The following is a 14,277-nucleotide window of genomic DNA, read 5'->3' on the forward strand; positions in this document are numbered from 1 at the left end:
CTCTGGTGGGTTTGGGGACATGTGTGTGAATGTCTCTCCCCATCACTCCCACACCCAACGAGCCCTGGTGCCACCCCAGCCTGGCTGCAGGAGGGTCCCAGGAGCCAGCAAGGACCAGCGCCTGTGGAGGAGGCAAAGGGGAGCCACAGGCAGGCTTTGGTGGAGGTTGGTTTTCAGCCAGGAGCCAAGGAAGATCCTGCACGTGCCGCTGCACATTCTCAGCCAGGTGAATCTCAGGCTCAGGAAGGACCCAGCTGCTGCAGCTGCCCTGGAGAGGCTGAACTCAGGAGCTCATGGAAACAGCCTCTGAAGACAAGTTTTGAAAGATGCAAAGACGAGGCCCAGCAGTAATTCCTCAGTGATGACATTCTTGCAGCAGGAAAATCTCTTATTAAGGGAAAACCACTAAACAGAAGCATTGGTTTCAGAGAAATAACCATCCGAAGCCCACCACAGCCAGCGAAGCCAAAGGACTTCCTTGCAAGCCCTGGGCTGCTTCCAAGGGCCTGATGGGTGTCAGATGCCCGTCCAGTTTGCAAACACACCCGGCTCTGATTTTTAAAGACAGCAATTCCTGAATCTTGGGTAAGAAACGTCAACATCAGAGCTGCCTTCCTCACCCTGATGAAAGGGAAAAGGATCTATTACTATTTTTTCAGTAAATGTTTTTGCTGGCTACAGGACCCGCTGGCTCTTCAAAGGCAAGTGAAAATTTGGTTCCATCCAGCTGTTCCCATGCACTGGGAGCAGGAGTGAGGTGGGAAACCAGGGCTGGCCAGGCTGCAATGGAACAGAAGGCCAAGCTGGAGAGCAGAACGCATCAATCACCACTGAGGACCTTCCCTGCCTCCAGGTCTCCCTTCACGCCAAGCATGTGGCCACAAACCAAGGCTCTCAGAGCAGAGAGTCAGCAGGAGAGGGGAGTGGTCATGGCCCCTGCCTGGGCAAGGGGGTCAGGCTGAAATCACCCCCTGCCATGGTGAAGGCAGCCCCAGCTTTCAGGGGGTCTCATTATGGACAGCCTGCTCCAGCCAAGCTCCACACTGATGTCTGGATGCTGCCCTTTCGAATCACATTGGGGAATAAATGCCATTCATGAAAACTTAACTAAACTCCTTCTTACTACCGTTTTTTCCTTGCTGAATGATCCTTTTCCCCAACGTTGCCCACCTCCAGCTTCATGCACATGTGTCAATCCCATCTCAGAATACTCATCTTTGTAAGTGTGGCCGTGACAAAATATTTCTGACAAGCAGTCCTGACACACACAGAGAGGACCCATTTTTGAGATCCTTACTTATATCACAACAACTCTTTTGGAAACCAGCTTGTTTCCCATATTTCACAGATGGAATAGCAAAGATGGAGAAAGGTAAGCTTGGTCCAAGCAAAGTGAGCCAGCAACTGCCAGAGAAAAGCAATGCTATTATCCCTGACAAGCCCTGAACTGGGGTTCTACGCACCCAGTTGTGCAGAGCAGCAAGTTCTCTGCTCACCCATCTTCCCAGTTATTCACCTGGAGGCTGAGGTGAAGGGAAATTATTTGTCCAAGGTAGCCAAGGGCTTGTTTACCAGGGAAGCAGAGCTAAGGTTTGAGTCAAGAGTCCATGATCCTTGACTGCAACAGCATCCTCGATGCATCGCACACGCCTGAATATTCATGGCAAATCAGTGTTAAGAGCTCAGCCAGGGATCACGATGGTCTACCCAGATGTTTTGCATCCTGGGCTGAACATCCACACAAGGCTGCTGTGAGAGAGCATGATGAAGACAATTAAATGAAACCTCAGCCGACAAAACCTGACAGTGGCCTAATTTGGATAGGCAACATGCCCCAGGCCATGCCTGCAGGGCTGGCAGAGCAAACGCTCCTAAACGGTGGAAAAATCCCTCAATTCTGCTCCCTCGCCCCAGGAGACTCGAAGCCCTGGGAGTATCTCCAAGTGCTCCCTGTGATCCGCCTCACCCAGCCAGGGACGTACGGGGACGGATCGGAGCAGTCTGAAGGGAGCCAGGCGGGCTGTCGCTCAGAGCTGCACAGCACTCCCAGCTAATTGCTTGTGATGAATCGGTGTGCAGGGCTTCACAATGGTGCTGCAGAAATCAATCAATCAACCAACCAGTCCCTCAGGAGCATGGAGATGTGGAGCCCATCTGCATCCTGGGCACCTGCCTGGGACAGGCTTTAGTTAAGGTAAGAAGACAGGTTTTCCTCTGACTTAGGCACTTGGATGATTTTGGTGGTACTGCCTTACATGCTGCAGCCCTTTGGGTCTCATCTATTAGCTCTCCTACCATCTATTCACACATGCCTTATCCTCCCTGTGCCTGCTAACCTTCTGCCTATTTTTAAATGATGCCATTTCCTTTGCCTTGCACAGCATTTTATTTGTTCTTTATAGCACTGGTCTCACACAGGGTAGATGTTGCTTGGAGAGAAATAGATGCTGCTGGCTGTGGAGGAGAGGATGGGCTGGCTCCTACAACCCTTGCTTTGACATTGACTCACTGCAGGCCAAGTGCCCCTCTGTGCCCATAAACAGGGAATGGTAAAATATTCACCTGGCTGCTGGAGAGGTGGGAGGGTGCATTAACCATCTTAGACAAAAAACACCTTTCACCTGGGGGTACCGCAAGTACAGTGGCAGGGGGAAGAGGTGCATTATAAATGCTTGTGTTGCGAGCACATCTGGGGCAGTCAATGCTCATGTGCCTTCGTGCCACCTCTAGTGCATGATGCGGACACCGTGAAGCCCAAGGCAGAAGGGAGGCTTCTCCACTTTCAGAGGTTTAAGTCTTTTGGCTAAATTCAGCCTAAGCTCAGTTTACCAATCTGCTCCCTTTGGGGTATGTGTGTAACAGCACTGCTCCCATGCCAGCGAGGATGAGGACCTGACAAAATGCCCTGGCACTTGCTTTTTTCCCCTCCCAAGAAAGTTGCAAGAGGTGATGGATGCTGCTTCTTTATACTTGGTGATGAAGAGGTGAGGGAAGCTGGGTTCAGCTCCTTCCCACATCCCAGGGAACGGCTGGCTGGAGCAGGAGGCACATGCTCAACACCCAATGCCAAGCACTGCAGTAAGCAGTCATGCACATCCGAGGCTTCCCTTACCTCTATCCTCTTGCCTTGGGTCTGCTTCTGGACTAACCTGAAAGCAGAGTTCATCCTGGACAGCTCAGCAGGTTATCTCCCAGCTCACCCCTCATTACACAGGCTCCACCAGCCCTCCCTGCTTCTGCTCAGCATGGGCTGCTGCTGCCAGCGCTCCCCCATGACCTGGCCCAGATCTGCCCCTTAGCCACTGCACCCACACCACCTCCCTCGCCATGGTCTTTCTGCTCCCCAAGGGACACTGCCTGTCTCCAGTGGTCTGCTCCTCCCTCCAGCCCTGGGTGAGCAGGCAGCTAGCACTGCGGTCCAGCCCCACCTCTCTGCCACCCCTGTAGAAGCATCACCCCACAGTGAAGGAGGAAGCATGCAGCACACAGTGGTGTTTCCAGCCAGGATTGCTCCACTCAGGGTTTTTTTCCTACCATGCACCACACCATCCTGTCTGCATAGACCTGCTGGGCAGGACTGCTCTGCTCCTGCTCGGCAAGCTGCCTAGGAGGCATGGTGCTGACTGACCGGGACATGGCATGTGTCCCACAGGGATGCCAGCAGCACACTTTCCACACCATGGCTCTTCCAGGGTCAGGGAGATGAGCCCTTCTCCTGCCCAGAGCTGTGGGCTCATGGGGGAACTCCCCTGCACCCATCCAGCAACCCCATGAGCTGCTGTGGTTAGTTATGGAACAGTCATCACCCAAGCAGCGCTTCATTGTACAGGGCAAGCCGTGAACTCAGACCCACACTCGTAAAGCCTCTTTCCCCTTGAGCCTTGTTTTGCATTACGGCACTAGCTGGAGGCAGCTTTTTACTAGATTATTAATTATATTTCTATATAAAGCTTTACATGTTTGCCTGCGAGTTGCCGTGTTGTGAAACGTGATGAGGCTTTTGTAACTCTGTCCCAATGGTTCCCTTTGTGCCTCCCTCTCCAGCGAAAAAACGAGGTGATGGATCAGCTTAGAAGCAGTGAACGCAGCACACCACTTCCCAAGAGGAAAACGGCCAGATTTCTCCATGGTGGCAGACCCCAAAAAGCATACCTGGAGCTGGCCCAAGCCAGCTGGCCAGACAAGGAGGAAGAGGAGTTAATGGATCCCACCGGCTCTCACTCAGCAACAAACAACAGCGATTAACTGCGAAGTGTGAGAGACTAATTGGACATTTAACCCAGTGCTGGCACAGAAGGCCTTGTGCTGTAGCTGAAGAGGAAAGAAAGATTCACTCCTCAGCTGCGCACTCTCTAATAAGCCCTTTGCTGTAATCAGATACACCCCAGTTGCACCCCATCTTCCTACAGACAATTCTCCCCATGAGGGATGCTCAGCAGGGGCCAGAACTCTAGTTGGGTGGGTGGAAGAACAGGAGGAGAGAAGAGCTTTACGAAAGTTGACATGAATAAAAACATTCCCCAATCTGGTTTTGTTTGCCTTTTTTGTTAGCTTTTCTCCTGATTTTTTTCTTTTTTTTTTTTTTTTTTTTTAATGCTCAGAGAAAAACAGCTTTTGCAAGATTTCAGCTTTCCCCATAGTGCTTGAAACACAAATGTAGCAGCATCCATCATCTCCATGCAAATGAGCAGAAAGTGAACATGACCGGAGCATGCCCATGTGTGCATGGGAGCCAGCCTTGCTCATCCTGAGACCAGCATCACAGACAGCACCACACTGCCTCAGCCAGCCCCAGCTCCCCACGAACTCCACAGGAGATTTGCCTGAGTAAGGCCCTAGAAAGGCATCACAACTGAAACTGCTACACATTCTCTCCCAGATATGTATGTTTAGTGCAGCAGACAGATCACCCTGTGAATGTAAGGCTCTTGGCTGTGCCTAAGTTATCTACAGACTGGTTCTATACCATTGCCCATTATTCAGAGTGAGTCAGTGACTGCAAACACAGGGAATCCACAGAAGCTCTATGGCCATGGTGCCTCTTACCGTAGCAGTCGCACCAAATGCCATATGAATAGCCATGTGAATCTGACAGTCTTGGACTGAATGTTTCCCAAATGCACAGACACTCTCGGGATAACCACTCCAGCTTTCCCACCATAAATAAGCATTCAGGAGCAGTGTCCATGCCCTTTACTGCTGATCAGCATTGACTGCTGAATTTCTATTAGGGCAAATGTCCACAGAGAGCATTTAGCTCATCTCCCCACAGGCTTTTCTGTCCTCATTGGCCACAAAGCATCCTCTTCCACATGCCATCTCCACAGCCCTTCCCTCACTGCTTTCATCCAAAGGTGGACTCTGCCCACTGCATTCGAGCCCTCGCACACACCAGGTAGCAGGACTGCTGCAGTGTCAAAAAGCCCTTCACCATCATCCACATGCTACGTTGAGTCTCGGCCTCAACCTCCCTCACACAGCAAGACCTGCACGTACTCGGTCTCAAATCAAACCATGGGATGGCAGCAGCCTGTACACATGACCAGGTACATCAGGGTTTGGTACCGTTTGCTGTTTAAGGTTTCCAGATGAGCAGACAGGACTGAAAGGCAGAGACTGCCCACAGCTCCTGCACTGGGAAATGCTCCCATGACAGGTTACTCTGACACCTTTACCTCTTCAGAGGGATGTCTGCTCAGGCTCAGGGCACTTCCTCTCTTTGGGAGCCACTGCCCCAGGTGGGTTTCCCTTTGCTGCTGTTCATCATCTCAGTAGCCAGCCCAAAGCACAGTCTGGGACTGATTAAAAAATACCAAGTGGTTTGGGGCAGGGATAAAAACTTGCAGACAACAAAAAGAAGGGCCAGAAGGAGAATCCAGCTGCCCTTGTCCAGATAAGCTGTTCATGCAGCAGGGATCCTCAGCTGCCCCAGGTATGCAGTCATGATTCCTTAATGCTTCACAGACTTCGCGGGTCCATATATCAGCACGCCTTGCCAAGGGAGCTTGGCTAATAAGGGTGATTTATGCAGCGGTCACTAATGGCTGACCTGTGTTTCCATCAATCTCTCCTGGAGGTTTCTGAGGATCGAGGGAGATTACAGCTTTACTGCCATAAATATGGGAAATGGTGCAGTGCCAGCATCACTGTCCCAGGGAGGGGAGAGGAGAGGCAGAGGAGACACATGATGCTGTGCCAGCCAGCAGGTGAGGTGCAGGTGGGAGCAAGGAAGCCATGCACCCGCAGCTGTGATACCTCCACATTGTGCCCAGCTCCACATTGCCAAAGCTTGGACGGGGAAGCAGGACTCATCTTGAGGAGCAGTGCTGAAGAACCTCCAGGGCACCTCTGGCCTCCCACTGCTTTGAGGTGTTGCCACCATACACAACACATATCTTGCTCTGTTTCTAAACTCAGAACCATTCATCTGCTTCACAGTGAGCTGAACCCTCAGGATTGAACAAGAAAGCCTGGGACATCCCTTGTCCACCTCCCGTGGGCTCCCTGCAGCAGCTCTCCCAGCAGAGACATGGCACTATTTAACATCAGTTATTTCTCTGAGGTAGCAACCAGAGTATGGGGGGTTTGCTTTTAAAATAAAACATCCTGAGCCAACATAATTTCTGTGAACTGCAAACAGAAAATGAAGCGTTAACCCAACCACAGCCAAAAAGAGGTGGAAATGGAGATACAGGAGGATAAAAGGGCCCTCAGGAGGGGTCAGCTTGAGTGGAAGAAACAGAGAAGAGAAAAGGAATTTGCTTCTACAGAAACCCCAAAGGGTTGAAAGAATTTGTGAACCAAAGGACCAAAAGAAGGGGCACAACCTGACTGAGTTGGCACATCCCAGGAGGTACAGTGGCTGTGCCACACAGACACTGCCCTGGGTGGTTAGCTGCTTGGGGAGGGCAATAGCAAATTTCCTAGTGAAAGATGCTTAAACAGGAGGAGAAGGCCAGAGCCATCAATGGGGCAGAGCAGGAGGCAGGCAGATCCACAGGAGGCAGAAGGCTCTGGGGACATCTGAGCAATAGCAGCCGCAGTTTTCTCCTTGGCCTGTGATATTTAGTCAGGATATTGGCTCAGAAATGAAACCTGGGGTATTTAGGATTCTCCCAGCTCCTGCCTTTTTCTCTGCACTTAAGGTTGATTCCTCAACTTGTTGCTGTGGAGAGGAAAAAAATGTTGCCCTAGATGGATGGGGATGTGCTCTGCTTGGGGACTGTTGCTCCTCATGGCAATGCTAAATTTGGCCTGATGGATTGGGAGCACATGAGACTCCAGGGACACAGAGCCTTGCTTTCAAGGTGATGCTTCTACCCTTGAACACAACAGTTGCTAGAAATACCCTGCTAGGACAGAGGCTGCGGATTAGGGACCAGATCCCGACCCACGGCATCGTTTGGGGCATCGGCAAGAAATAGTGAGAACAAGCGGGAAGCACACCCACGGGCAGCTGTGACGGATGCGGTGCCTCCATCCGAGCCTCTCTGCTCAGCTGAGCACCACGGTCTCAGGCCATCAGCTGTCCTGGCATGGCGCTCTCTTCTTGGCATCCTCACCCTTCCCATAAAACACATTAAACATTTAGCGGAGAGCTGAAGCTGTCCGCCTCCACGCCAGGCAGGAGTTTCAGCCACTGGGAAGCAATCCCTTCCCTGGCATGGAGAAGGGTGAAATATGTATTGAGGGCAGGAACAGCTCCAAAAGGAAAGACAGAGAGACAACTTTGTTGTCCCAGCCAAATCCCAGCCTGCCAAATTCCGCCTTCTCTAAAATGCTGCCTGCATTTTCAATAAATAACGAAAAATCACAACAAAACCTGATCTCTCCCATCCCTGCTCTTGCAGCGGGCTGCACAGACACCTGCCACATCCACCCCAGCAGCCGCTGCCTGGCATTGTTGGGCGAATTGATCTTTGCGTAGAGCTTGCACATTTATCTGTAAAGCTCATTAAGATCCGGCAAGATGAAAGGCTGTACAGAAATGTAAGATCATTATCGTTATCAAAAGAAACACAGAAAACTGCTGCTATAGAGGCAGATTTGTTTCCATATAGAAAGCTGTTCAAAGTTCTCTGAGAAGCTCTTTAATAAGATGGCTGTTATATGAATAAACTTCAAGAGCTTCTCTCACGCTGGGGAAAACTTCCAAGGACCCCTTTGCCTTTCACGTCTGTTCACAAATTTTCCTTGCAATTTCTGACATATCAAAGATAATTTCAGTACAGGGAAGGGAATCCTGTCTGCCAGACCTCCTGACTCGTACGCTGCTAAAGTGGTAATGCACAACAGTGATGCACAGGGATGCGATGGGATGTGGCTACAGACATCCCTTGGCTCATCTCCAGAGGCAAGAGTGGCTCTCCCTGGGCAAAGGCACCCACCCTTGGGATGGAGCATAGTGCTCACCCATGGGGCAGCAGCAAGCAGCCCCAGCAGCCCTCCAGAGAACAACAGTTTGGGTTTAAATACACCAAATCCAATTCGTAGTGGTCTCTGCAGCAGAAATTCCCCATCCAATAGCCACAGCAGGCATCACCATTAGCCATGGGGGGCAGTTTTGTCCCTTGTGTGGAGCAGGGCCATCCATGGCCAGTGCCAGACAGGCAATGCCACAGTCTCACAACTATCACCAGTGCCTCCTGGTCATGATGCCAGAGACCTTTGTGTGTGGAGTCCTGCCTGCTCCAGGGGCTTCCGAAGAGGAGCTTCACTGAAGGATTGCAGTCCCCTACACGCACAGCCTGCAAAGAGGAACTTGTTGTTTTAAAACAGACTCCAGTTCCTGCACTGGGAGGTGGCCGGTGCCAAGCCTCAGGCTTGGACCTGGCGGACAGGAATCTGTATGCGGTGAATCTGTTCCTGCCTGGAGGAAGCAGAAGAGTTAACCATGCTCAAGGCACCATATTTTTTCCAAGAAGAATCAGTTCTTCCCACACAGGGTCATTTCTTTTTTGAAACCAGCCTCCCTTTTATCCACAAGAAAATCTGCTCATAATTATAAACCAAGGAAGAAGAGGTTTCTGGAAATATTCATTTGCAGCTGAGCCATTTTCACCCTGGCACAGGCAGAGTGAGCCTTCCTCACTCCCATCTGTCGCGTTCGCGCCGAGCGCGGCAGCAGCGATGCCAGCCAGGCTCTGCCACCCAGCGTGGCGTGCTCAGGCGGGAGAACGTGACACCGTGGGGGGATAAGGAGGAGGGGGGCCACTGCGAAACTGGGCAGGACTTGGAGCCTGCGTCCTGCCCGAGATGTTCTCCTTACACATGAACAGCTTGGCACCACGAGGGGCAGGGGGAAGGAGGAGGAGGAGCAGTGCAGGCGTTGTCTGAGCTCCGTTAGGGAAGAAACAAAATGGAATAATCTCACGGTGTTGAGTTTGATAGGGTCCACAGGGCCCAGGCCACCTCTGCAGGCAATGTCTGCAGCCATAATAGCAGAGAAGCAGAGCACTGCATGCTGCTTGGGCCAAACCCTGGGCAGCAAGTGTTCCCTTGCCTATTCTGTACCGTCTCTGATTAGCGAGCCCAGGCAATGGGGTCCTTACTCCTTCTGCAGGGAATGGTCTAGAGCTTCTCCCCTTCGTGTCTCTTCTTCTCCCTTAGCTGCATCCCATTTACATTGCCACGAATAAATCAATCTGCTTCTTGGTGCCTACACCTTCAAATATTTATAGCCTGTTATTATACTTTTCATTCCCTCCCTATCCACACATGCCCTTTCCTTTAAATGTCTCTCTACCGAACTATGTATATTTAGTTCTTTTAATCCCTCCCCATAAATCTACCCTGATCCCCTCTCTGCACTGTATCCATTTATTTCTGTTAATGAGAGGCACAGCAGAGTGCACTGTGGTGGATGGCTTGTCACCCCCCTCCATGGCACGATGCTTGGGGACCACAGCTCAGAAGTGCATTGGATGGCTCAGAGCATCTCCTGGGCACCTGCTCTAATACATGGCTCTGGGCTCCAGCCAGGCTTCTGCTTTCTGCCCTCGCAGGATTTTGCTTTTTCTAATTTCTCTTTTATTTCTTTTATTTTTCCTTCTCCCAACTGCAAATGACAAAATTTTGAGCAGCTCCCAGACAACTCACAACCCCAGAAATAAGCTATTTCTGGTGAGCGAATTTAAACTTCCTTTCTTATTTCCAAATTGCCTGTGAGCAGCTTGCGAGTATCAGGAAGCCAGAAGTCGGGGAAGGTTGCAAGTTTGGGTTTTGGATGTGCATACCACATGGGATCCTTCCTTGGTCTGGCAAGCTCAGAGCCATCAGGAGCAGCAGCCCCATTCCCCAGGCCTCCACACTCAACATCCCCATTTGGCAACCATCCTCCAGCCTCTCCTTGAGCACAGCCGTTGCCGTGGGCATGCCAATATGCTACAGAGCAAGCACCCAGTGCGTGTGAGACCCAGGGGGGAGAAGGCTGGATGCTCTACAGGGTTGGCACTTGCCCTGAAGCACCCCTGTAGCATCACTCCCTACCCTCCCTGGGACTGAGCACTCACAGGCTGGGACAGGGATGGGTGAAGAACCCCGCTGCGTGCATGGAAGGAACATGCTGAGCCTGGCAGCTCAGCCATGGCCAGTGCTGCTCATGCAAAGTTTGATTGTTGAACAGGAAAGCAAAGTTCATCTTTAAACAGAGAATAAAAGGGGGAAGAAAGAGACTGCTGAGGGAAGCATGTTTGCTAGTGCCAGGCAGGCCACAGGCAGAGCTGAAAAATCTACTCGAGTTTATAATTTGCTGTAATGAAGCTGCTTTAGGCAACAAAGCCCCAGTGGTCACAGCTGATAGAGCTGGTGACGGGCCAGTGACACAGAGCACTGGCATTACAGCCTGCCTATCGAGTCCTGTCCTCTGCCCCTATAACCCATGAGATATCCTAGCAGCAGCTCATCCTCTCTCTGCCCCCCCAGCCAACCCTTGAAGCTCCTCCATCACGATGGGAAGAGCATCAGTCCCAGGAAGAGCTCTCTTCCAAAATCATTAATTTTCTGCAAAGGAAATGTCCTCAGCCCACCTGCAGGTCCTGACCTCCTGCTGTCCTTGCAGAAAGGACACAAGCTGTGCTGGGTTTGGCTTGGATAGTTAATGTTCTTCATACTGGCTAGTATGGGGTGATGTTTTGGATTTGTGCTGGGAGCAGTGTTGACCACACAGGGATGTTTGTTATTGCTGAGCAGTTCTTACACAGTGTCAAGGCCTTTTCTGCCTCTCACCCCACCAGTGAGTAGGCTGGGGGTACACAAGATGTTGGGAAGGGACACAGATGGGACAGCTGACCCCAACTGACCAAAGGGATATTCTATACCAGATGGCATCATGCTCAGCATATAAAGCTGGGGAAGGAGGGAAGAAGGACATTTGAGTGACAACACTTGTCTTCACAAGTCACTGTTACGTGTGATGGACCCCTGTTTTCTTGGGGATGGCTGAACACCTGCCTGCAATGGGAAGTGGTGAATGAATTCCTTGGTTTGCCTTGCTTGCATGCACAGCTTTTGCTTTACCTATTAAACTGTCTTTATCACAGCCCGTGAGATTTCTCACTTTTACCCTCTGATTCTGTCAGTAGCTGGCTTATTTGTCTGACACAAGCCTTCAGCCCCTTAGCTTCTGAGCCACCTTCTCTTCCCATCCAGTACTTGGCCACTTCTCCATTTCTCACCCAGCAGGTTCTGCTTTGTATGGCTGAGCAAAACCCTGCTCAGCTGGAAGTCTTTAAGAGATTAACACAACTTCAATCCCATTATGGTAGTTTCTGTGATCCTCTGCAAATTCTAGGGCTCACAGCCATGCAAGCAGAGCCCACTGAAGAAAAAGATGGACTTTTTCTTCACCTTCAAGGTGATGCCTGTGCTGAAGAATAAGCACCACATTTCTGTCCTTGGCTGCTGCCATGGTGAATTGGGATCTCCTAAGCTATGTCCCAGTCCCAATTGTGTGAGATGGGCCTGTGTTCTCAAGCAATGGGTACACCTCTATGAGGACCGGAGCTGCTCCCCAGGTTCCTGACCTCTGAACAATGGGGGCTGTAATTATCCTTTGGCCCTCGCATAAATTGCTCATTTGACTTTGAGCACCAAGTGCTGACTCGCTGGCTCAGTTTGGAATCGGGGCTTAAATCAAAGAGTTTCCCTTAAGGGATGTGGGGGAGAAGGAGACAATTAGATTTGAGCCCTGAAGTTTTACAAGTCTAATAAATTTCCTGGTAGCCTCCAGCTGCTGTACAAGAGACCCTGGTGAATGAAAGCAAGCATTTCTCAAGACAGGAAGCCATCCAGGCACAACACAGGTCTGTCTGCGGGGGCACTGACTCATCTGACCTCCCCTCCTCCTGCTGCTGCTGGCAGCTCTGCATCTGGGCTGAGTGGTGGGATGGCGAAATTGCATCCCTTGTGCCATACTGGGGCAGAACATCGGCAGGACAGTGCACGGCCCTGGTCCTCCTGCATCCCACTCCTCCCTCTGCCCATCAGAGATGGGCTCAGGGCTGGTCACTCCTTGGTTTGCCTGTTCATGGTGGCCTCAGGGCTGGTTGATGGCTGAAGGGAAGAGAAAGGTCAGAAGAGAAGGGAAGGGAAGAGAAAGGTCAATGTGGATGGAAGCAGCTGGCTGCTCACTGCTAGAGACAGTGAGGGAAGAGCATCATAATTGTGCTCCATGCAGTGCCGCCAGAAAGGGGGTGATGGCACCAAAGCAGCAAGCACCTGGAGAGAACAGGGCAGAGCAGCCCTGGGAGAGGAAGTTTTCCCCATGAAGCTGATTCACCCCAAGCTCCAACATCCCTTGAAAGGCACGGCCTTACCTGCGGCTGCTCACTACCCTGCCAGAGCTGCTGCTCTTCTCACCAGGGCCCTAAACATGTCCTACCTTCACTTCAGCAATGCTAATGGAGAAGAGGATGAAGAAGGAAGCTCCTTTCTCCAGGAAACCCAGCTTCCTGAAGGCAACCTTTTGTTGCTGCTGCCAAGCCTTGTGCTCCAGCAGGGCTGGGGAGGGTTTAAATCTCCTCCCAGGGCAGGTGAGGTGGGAGCGGTTGAGTGGGTTGTTGTTGTGGGGATGCTGCAGGCTGTTCCTGAGGGGACCATGTACTCCAGCACAACGACCTGCGTGGGCTTGCTTGGGGCTGCATGGTAGGATGTCCGGGGTCCCCCGGGGTGCTGTGTCCCATGTCCTCACTTGTGAGAGTGCAGGAGGGGCTGGGGCAGACACACATAGCCCAGCAAGGAAAGGTCTGGCTCCAGCAAGCCCTGATTCCTTTGCTGGGTGAGAAGGGCAGAGTCATACAGGAAGGTAAAAATGAAGGTGATCCTGTGGCTCTGTAGATCACTTCTGTGCCGCCTTGCCACAGATATGGTGACATCGGCTGTCCCCTCTCCTGGCATGGCTGGATGTGGTGGTCCTGGTGCCAGCACCTCTCTGGAGAGGAGCAGAAACACTGCTCTCAGCTGTGTGCACTGGATTAAAACCCACCTTTGCTGCTCAAAGCAAAGCTCTTCTGCTTCATCATCCCCCCCCCCCCCCCTTTTCTGACTGCCTGTAGTGTTTGTTTAACATAATATAGTTATAAACTACATATTCCTCTGACATGATGTAAAATATGTTTTATGCTCCCATTTTCCCCCTGTCTTCCCCCTAAACCTTTTTCTTTTCCAATTTGAGCTGGATGCAGTGTGCTGGGGATTAGCAGAGACTTATTTAAGCAGCCAGTCAACTCTAAACCATTGCTCATAAAACCTGGAGGTCTCTGCAAGTCTTCTGCACTTGTCACCGGTGACCATAAATCTCCATTTCATGGGGGCCTTTCTCTCCCTCCTCCTTTTCTTTCCTCTCTCCAGCTGCAGGCTGGTGAGGGGTGTGGAGTGGTTTTATGGAGAGTACCCAGCCTTGCGCCACTGGAGCTTGGCAGCACATGGGGCTGGTGGGATTCAACAAGGAATGGTTTCCTGCAGCCAGCCTTTCCCTGAGCTCACTGGGCCGGGGGCATGGCAGGGCTCTGTGGTTTAAACCCAGCCAGTAAGTCAGTACCACACTCGCCCCCTTCTATCCCCCTCCCCGTGCAGGATGGGGAGGAAAATCAAAGGAATGTAAAACCCGTGGGTTGAGATAAGAACAGCTTAATAACTAAAGTACAATGTAATATAATAAAATAATAATAATAACGATGATGATGATAAGGGAAATAACAAGGGGAGAGAATATAAAACCAAAGGGAAAAGGAAACGAAACAATAACTGATAGTGATGAACAAAGCAACTGCTCAGCAC

The 14,277-nt window shown here is 51.2% G+C and overlaps 1 long non-coding RNA gene across 2 annotated transcripts; it reads right to left on the reverse strand.

The window, feature by feature from the left end:
- Window positions 1–5,178: 5,178 nt before the first annotated feature.
- LOC133265196 (uncharacterized) lies at window positions 5,179–12,958 on the reverse strand. Of its 2 annotated transcripts, none has more exons than XR_009741883.1 (2): window positions 12,881–12,958; window positions 5,179–6,630 (listed from the first exon to the last, which is right to left on the reverse strand). It is a non-coding gene; the product is annotated as an uncharacterized LOC133265196 (long non-coding RNA). The 2 variants fall into 2 exon arrangements; XR_009741882.1 differs by lacking the exon at window positions 5,179–6,630 and adding an exon at window positions 8,075–8,869.
- Window positions 12,959–14,277: the final 1,319 nt, after the last annotated feature.

Source organism: Pezoporus flaviventris, unplaced genomic scaffold (genome assembly GCF_033815535.1).
Source record: "Pezoporus flaviventris isolate CSIRO_AGI_PZ_B2104156 unplaced genomic scaffold, CSIRO_AGI_Pfla_v1 ptg000005l, whole genome shotgun sequence".
Classification (NCBI taxonomy): Eukaryota; Metazoa; Chordata; class Aves; order Psittaciformes; family Psittacidae; genus Pezoporus; species Pezoporus flaviventris.